We start from the raw sequence: 8237 nt of genomic DNA, 5'->3' as shown, positions 1-8237 counted from the left end.
AAAACCAAAAAGAATTTTCTTTTCTGATTTAGTTTTCGACTCTTGATGGGCGGGTGAACTATGTCTTTGGGTGTTTTCTTGAATCAACAAATCTTGCGAAGTTTCTTCAATTCAAAATCAACAAGATCAAAATGTGTATCTTTTTTACTCAAGGTCATTAATTTAGACTTGGTAAAATAGTATTTTTTTTAAATTGAGCTTAATTAAGTTATTCTAATGTACAAGGACATTAAGTTGTACTTGTGACAATACATTGGCGTGAACAAGTCATGAATTCAAATATTTGATTGGTCATACTTATGCAACGTATAAGTATGAGACTTATACGCCGCATAAGTTATGTGCCGTATAAGTATTACACATATACGTCGTATATGTCAGTGCATAAATAAGAGAGATATGCGACACATAAGTCACATATGCGCTTAAGTTTCTGATATTCTCTCTGTCCGTAATTCACTTTGCATTAAAATTCCTGCTGGTTCTTTGTTTTATCTGTTGTGGTGATTTACACACCATTCCAGATCTTGAAGGTTAGAATCTGGTTTCAGAACTGAGTGTGAATAGTACCGTTGGCACATATATGTCAAAATTGATTTGAATAATTCATGGTTTGATGCAAAATTATGATCAATTCATCTTAAAATGATGTTACGAGTGTCATGATAACACTTAATTGGATTCATATAGACTAATACTGTTAGATATGAAATTGGTATACTTATCCGTTCATGTATAATGTTGTTTGGTCTTTTAAACATGAGAAAATCATTAAATTGAGTTTAGAAGTGTAATAAACAATCTTAGACGAGGTCTGTGTGGGAGTTGTGTTGTCCAAATTTGGTACAAATTTGAAAATCTTGAATCTGGTCAACATTCAGACTTATACGCCGTATATCTTATACGGAGTATATGTTCTGAGTTGACCAAAGTCAAACCTTATAACATACACGTAATACAAGACTTATACGTAGGACTTATCCGTTGTTGAACATATACGCTGATAAAATACATATACGTTAAAACAAACTTATGGACATATACGTGACTATTCATAATATACTGAATTTGATATTAACATGTGTACTTGTTATGTGTTTGCAGATGGGCAAGAAAACTAAGATTACAGATCCAAAGCATAATATTTGTGCTTACTTGAACGAGGGGACCTAAAAGCTTCAAAGTTCAAAGTCATAATGCCATTTCTGAAAAGATCGAGAATTTTCAAGGCTATTACACACTTGGCTGATCCATATGAGAATATTGTCACTGATTTCTGGAGTACAGCTAAGGTGATTGGTATTGAGATTCATTCAACAGTTCAAGGGCAAAAGATTGTGGTTAGTGAAGCCTTGATTTGGAAAGTACTGGAGTTCGGAGATGAATGGACAGATCCAGTTGATTTAGATGAATGAATGGTGAAAGGTTGTTTACTAAGGATGGGATATAGAGAATCGTTGAACAAGTTAGCATTCAAAAGGACCACATTGCCTCGACCATACAAGTACTTAGTTCATGTGGTTGTTCATTGCCTGGGACATCAAAAGGATGGTTATGATGATATTATTGATTACAAATGAGTACCATGGAAGCTTTGTTTCTGAATCTGAAGTACAATTTTTCTCAGATGATTCTAGACAACATGAAGATGAATTTCGGTGATGATCAATGGTCACAGTATCCAAGATTTGTGCAGATGTTTGTTGAAGATGTATTTCCTGATGTAAAGAAGGGTCTAGGATTTTTCTTGACCACGTTACTGGTAACAATCTGGCCAAGCTAGCTTCTTATAAGAATGTCAAAGAATCTGATATTCCGAAGTTCAGAGGTTTATTTGGACATTTGAAGAATTCTGATTACGTAGCTCCTACTGATAACAAATGGAGGCATGACGATAGTGATTCTGATCTAGCTGAACAAGAAAAATTAGTGTTAGAATTTAAACCAGTTGGTAAGAGATTCATAAAGATTGAGTCTGATTCAGAAGATGAATCTGTTGCACCAAAGAAAAAGAAACAAAAGGTTGTGAAGAAAGAAGTTGTCACTCCAGTCACTCAAGAAGAAGTGTATTCAGCAACGTCTGAGAAAGATCGTGAGGAAACAGAATCAGATTATGAGGGTCGAAGGATGAGGTTAGCCAATCCCCGGGCTAAATTTGAAAAGCGTGTTGAAAGTTCAAAAAAACGTAAGTCTAATGATGAGCATGATGAGACTTATATTCCAAAGGTTGCTGTTGAAAAACCAGTTAAACCAAAGAAGAGTCGTATCAAGAGAAAATCAAAGAGGGATACTTCACCAAAGTTAAAATTGATTGATGAGCCTGATAGTGAAGAACCTGAGATTACTCCAATCAATCCAGCATTTGTAGTTGAAGAACCAGTTGTCGACTTAGGCAGAGATGATAATGTATTGAAGACACTAGTGGTGGAACAATCGCCTCAAGTACAAGTGCCACATGTTTCACCAAAGCCTACTAAAGTTCCTGATTTCAGTTTACCATCTCTGGATGCAAGTTGTTTTGGTGATTTTACTACTTTTCATGATCATGATGCGTTAAAGGCTACTGTTACTGAGCAAGGAATATAGATTGACAGTCTAGTAGTGGAGAACGAAAGGTTGAGGAATGAAAATGCCAAACAGAAGAAAATTATTGAAGATGGTGAAGTAAGAAGAAAACAACAGTCTGATTTGTTAAATCTTCATATGAGATACTATGCGATATTGGAAGACAAATTGGGAATTAATTTGGTTGAGGAACTTGGAAAGTAAGAAGATAAAGTTTTCACAAGGGTATTTGGTGGTGAAGCTTTGTCTGAAGAAAGTAATTTCAAAATACAGTATGATCAAGACCGAGTTGAATCTAAAGGTAAGGGAAAATTGATGAACCAACAATTCACTTTGAAATTCCAGAGGTTGGTAGAACATCATCAGGATTAGTAAATGAACAGGGGACAGTGATTGAACAGGTAATTACTGAACTAGTAATAGAATAGGTTATAATTGAACCAGTTGTTGCAGAATCTGTTAAACCTAATGAGCTAGAAGAGGAAGAAAAAAAAGAAGATGAAGAATTATTGGATTACGGTGATTCTCTAGAGGATGATGATGATGATGATGATGATAATGATGACCCAAGTACTGGTGGTGGATTGGGTATAAAGCTTGGTACTGTAGTAAGTGGAAGTATTGAAACTGTGATTGAGCCAGTAACTGAACGTGAACCTTCTCAAGAAATAGTTCATTCGGTTGGTAATGTTGATGATTTGGAGATACTCGATGTCGATCCAATTGCTTATAAGCCTCCTATAAGATTTTCATTAACTAGAGAGGAGTTATGAAAAGGTGAGATCGAGGTTACTAGTGCTGATTTAGCTAGAATGCTAAATATCACTGAAGAAGAGTTCCAGTTTGATTTTGAGAAAGATATGGGATTAGTTGAAGAAAATGTGTTGGTGAATGAACACATTGTTGAGGAGGAATTAGACAAGGAGACTGTAACATATGTAAATGTTACTAATACAGTGTTTCCAGAATTTGATGAAGAAATTGATATGATTAGTCAAGAATTTGATGATTAGGGTAATCCTATACCTGCTGAAGACAATCTAACTGAAGAAGCTGAGGTAAACAGTCAAGAGCAGGAGGAATGGTTTGAAAGGAAGAAAATTGAACTGAAGCGTAGATACTTGAATCAAGTCAAGTATTATAAGAAGAAAGGAAAAAAAGGTGAAATTGGGTAAGGTGGTGAGTATTCTGTATCTACCGTAGATAAGGAAAATTGCTGTTAGAAGAACATATGGCGTGCAATACTTAACTAGCCTGTGTGAGTTAAAATCTTTACCATGGATGGATGTAGTGGATATTGTTGATCAAGAATTGTTGAACCGTCCTAACGAGGAATGGTAAAAGATATCTGGGAGTTTATTAAACGACAAGCTAAGTGCAGATTTAGAAGCTGGACTCCTCAAATTCCATTTCTTCATGTGTCTAAAGTCAAGAAAGATCCTGAAACGGATGATTTCATGGAGACTTGGAGGTACAAGCAACCAGAAACCTAAAAGTGATTCCAATGTATCCAATGGAGCAAGACTTTCATGTGTAATTTCGTTGGTGGTATTATAACGAGAACCGTGGAGAAGCTCAAATTGTGTAAAATCGAGACGGTGTTTGGGGTGTGATCGATGTAATGGATCCGATGTGGTTAGTAAATTGCTCGGAGAAGGACATAGAGACATTGCATAAATGCAAGATTCAAGTATCACGTGATAAACATCATGCGATCATGCGTCTGCTATGCAATACCAGAAGGTGATTAAGATTTGTTATAAGTATAAAATTCATTCTGGAGAAGTCTGGAAAAGCAAATGGTTTGAGTTTGGTGAAGAGGAAGCGCAGAAGGAGAAGGAAAGAGAGAAGGAGATAAAGGAGAAGATACGGATTGCTGCACTGAAAGAGATTTCAATACAAAGGAGTTGGAGTATCAATTCCAACTAATCAGATTCCCTCATCTAAACGTTCATGGGTAGATATGAGGAGGGAATATAGAGAAAAGACTTTTAAAAAGAAAGACTGAAGATTGAAGATCGAAGACCTTGCAAAATCCAAGGGGGAGTCTGTTAGGACATAATGTCTATTGCTAGGGTCTTAGATGTATTATGTGATCGTATTGAGCTTAAACATTCAAATGTATTTTGTGTATTGTATTCAGCGCATAAGTCCACAAGGACGGATATCTTATGCGGCGTATATGATATACTCCGTATAACATAAACGGTCTTGTGTGTCTTCATGTTGTTTCCTATATAAAGGGGACTTATGCATTGATAGGCAGACTTTTAGTGAATGTTAGAGTGAGAGAGTAGAGAGAGAAAGTTTCTACAAAGTCATATCTTGTAATCTTTGAAGTTATAATGAAGACAATGCTTAATGTTTACTTGTGTTGTTCAATCTCAATGGATTCCGCACTTTGAGATATAAGTTGTAACATCTAGAGATCCTAATCATTGAATACATCAGCATGTCAACCCTAATTTCACAAACTTTATCGGTTAACGAACCGAACGCATAAGTTAAGGAACCGATATTTTATAGGTTAATGGTATCTTAAAGAGTCGGGTTACTTAACGAACAGGGGGTTTCTGACTTGAAAACGCTCGACTCAAACCATTCGAGTCGAATCTGCCATTCGGGTCGAATGTTCCATTCAGCTCGTTTGGTTCCGGCTCGGCTCGATTTGGGTCCTATTTTGCCACTTGCTACGTCATGTTATGCCCGGTTTATCGTTAGGACAAGTTTCGGGCTATAACAACTCCATTTCCTTGCTCGGTATGACCCAAACAACACTTTTTCAAACCGACTAAACCCAAGTAACTTTCTTACTTTAAAGTTCACACTATTCTTTCTTTTGTTTTAGCAAGACCCGATCCATCTAAATCTTTGAATCTTACACAATCTAACACAAAAACCTAATTTTTAATCTACAACGTACCTTTAAGATTTGGCTTGGTTTTGGATCTTGAACTACTTGCAAATCTAGACGGGTTTCTTGTTGCTTGGGTAAGTATTAACTTGCTACACCTTAGACCTTGGATAAAATATGGAAGGAAAGTGAGGGTGTGTTTGTTTGTGTACAGAGAGAGTATGTGTCTGGATGTTGAAGATGGATGAATGAGGATGCTTGGAGTCTTTAGGGAGAGTAGGAGCTTAAAAACTCCCCAGCTCATGAACCTTAGGCCCATAACCATTCTCAGGTCCATATAACTATTCTTAACTTAACACTCCGTCCCATGATTATTTATCCGAAATAAATCACGGTGCACAATAAATAAATAAGAACTTCTCTTATTATAATTTCTTTTAGATGGGTTTTTATTAAAATGGCACTTAACTCTAAAAAAAATGTTACAATCTTACCATTATGCCCCTTCATTTAATTAAATAAGAAATGAAAAAAAAAAGTTGTTGGTTGGTTGGTTATTGTACAATAATGTCTTATCGTACGTTACGTACGCGACCTTTTAGAGCATTTGATTAAAAAACACACGGTGACAGTTTCGTAAAATAACCCAAACTAGTTCATGATCAAATTCATCAATTACAAATCTTTTCTGATCCAAATTCTGAACTCATCTCTCTATCTCATCCAATTTCTAAACCTAATTAAAGCTTAAAGTATGAAATCTCTAAAGTCAAAAACCAAAATCAAAATGAAAAGTCGTTGAACATCAAGATCTTCAAAATTGATCAAAAATGATGATTTAATTAATCAAATTGTTGTGTAGAAGGATTTAGATTCATCAATCGATGACGAAATTGCAAAAAACAATACTCAATTAAGCTCTGATTACGATTCAAAATCTTATGTTTAAACGTTCTGAATAAAACTGAAAAACATTAAAACGTTCTGACCATAACAAACACCTTTAAAGTTCATGTTAAACGTTCTGACAAAAAATGAGCACCTTTAAACATTCTAATCAAACTTGGAAGACACTAAAACGTTCTGACCAAAACGAACACCTTTAAACGTTCAAGTTTAGAACAAACGTTTAGAAGTTCTTAACAAAAAGTTTAGAAGTTCAGAACCCTAATCAGAGCTCAGATCTGAAATTAAATGTTCTAGACAAACCTTTAAACGTTCAGAAGCTCAGATCTGAAATTAAACTATCTGTAACATGAAATTGAAAGCTGAAATTACTTCATATAATCTCGTAATCATCAAGAAATCATCAATCGACCATCGATTTAATCATCGATTTCATCACATGAACAAATCTGGAACGCGTTTAAAGTTCTGTAATTGGGTGTCTGCAAATGGCATATTTCAGTTCAAATCAATTGAAGTGGTGTCTGCCAATGGCGTTGCTGACGATGGTTGAATCGGCGCAATGGATAATTGGGATGGAAACGAATTGAAATAATTTACAAATTTGCCACCACGTGTTTTTTGAAATCAATGGTTAAGGGTGTCGCGCACATAATGTACAATAAGAGATTATTGTATCGAATCCTTTAAATATATATATATATATAGAGAGAGAGAGAGAGAGAGAGAGGATTAGATACTTTTCAGAAGTGTTTCTTATTGCGAGAAGTGTGAGAAATAAAACCAACCAAACACAAATTTTCATTATTTATATGATTTATTTTAATCATAGGGGCATTTTAGTATAAATGGTTTTTCTTATTTTTGGTAACTAATTATTCTCTGGAGACAATTACGTATTAATTGTTTATTATATTTTTTCTTGCCATAAATTATATTTTTTTACCCTGATTTCATTTTATTATAATTATGAATTTTGACCATTTTTTTTCTTATTATAACAAACATACCTACAATTTATTTAATTCTGAATATAACTATTTTTTATTACAATATGTACATAAGTCAAATTCTTATAATCGATATCTTCTTATTTACATTTTATCAACAAACAAATCTACATCGTTTTTATTTTATTTTTAATTTCAATATTTTTGTATATATTATACATTTTCACTTCAAAATACCACCAACACAATGCATAAATGAACCTACATACGATAAAAATTATACGTACACAATTCGAAATATCACCTACACAGGACATATATGAATGTATACATTACTTAAATGAACCTATGCGTGATAAAAGTTACACATACATAATTCAAAATACTACCTACACGGTACATATATGAACCTACACATAAATTAACTGACACACGATAAAAAGTACACATACATAATTTGAAATACCACCAACACAATACATATATGAACCTACATAATATATAAATGAACCTACACACGAAAAAATACGCATACACAATTCTAGATACTACCTACATAAATGTAATACAAAATAAACTTGTTTTTTATTACATTAAACTACATATAATAAATAATGAATAATGCTAGTAACCTACACTTGTAAAATTTTCACATACACCTTCGTGATACCATATGCACAGTACATATATGAAACTGCATCGTTAAAAATAATCCTTACATAATAAAATATATGAACCCAAACAATACACTATTATACAAACATTTATCCCCCCCCCCCCCATGCATACAAATTTGATTTCAATAGGTAACTACACTTTCACAAAACCCTACACATAACTATATGTTTCTAATTTTGCTATAAATGTATTATATGAAAAAAAAATCCATAATATACAACCTACACAACCATAAATAAATATTTGCAAAATTTTAATGAGGAAAATTAAGTGGTATTAATAAT

Source organism: Bidens hawaiensis, unplaced genomic scaffold (assembly GCF_021521415.1).
Source record: "Bidens hawaiensis isolate Kalapana, Puna unplaced genomic scaffold, B.hawaiensis_p1.1 tig00006950_1, whole genome shotgun sequence".
NCBI lineage: Eukaryota > Viridiplantae > Streptophyta > Magnoliopsida > Asterales > Asteraceae > Bidens > Bidens hawaiensis.
This window is presented reverse-complemented; position numbering follows the sequence as displayed.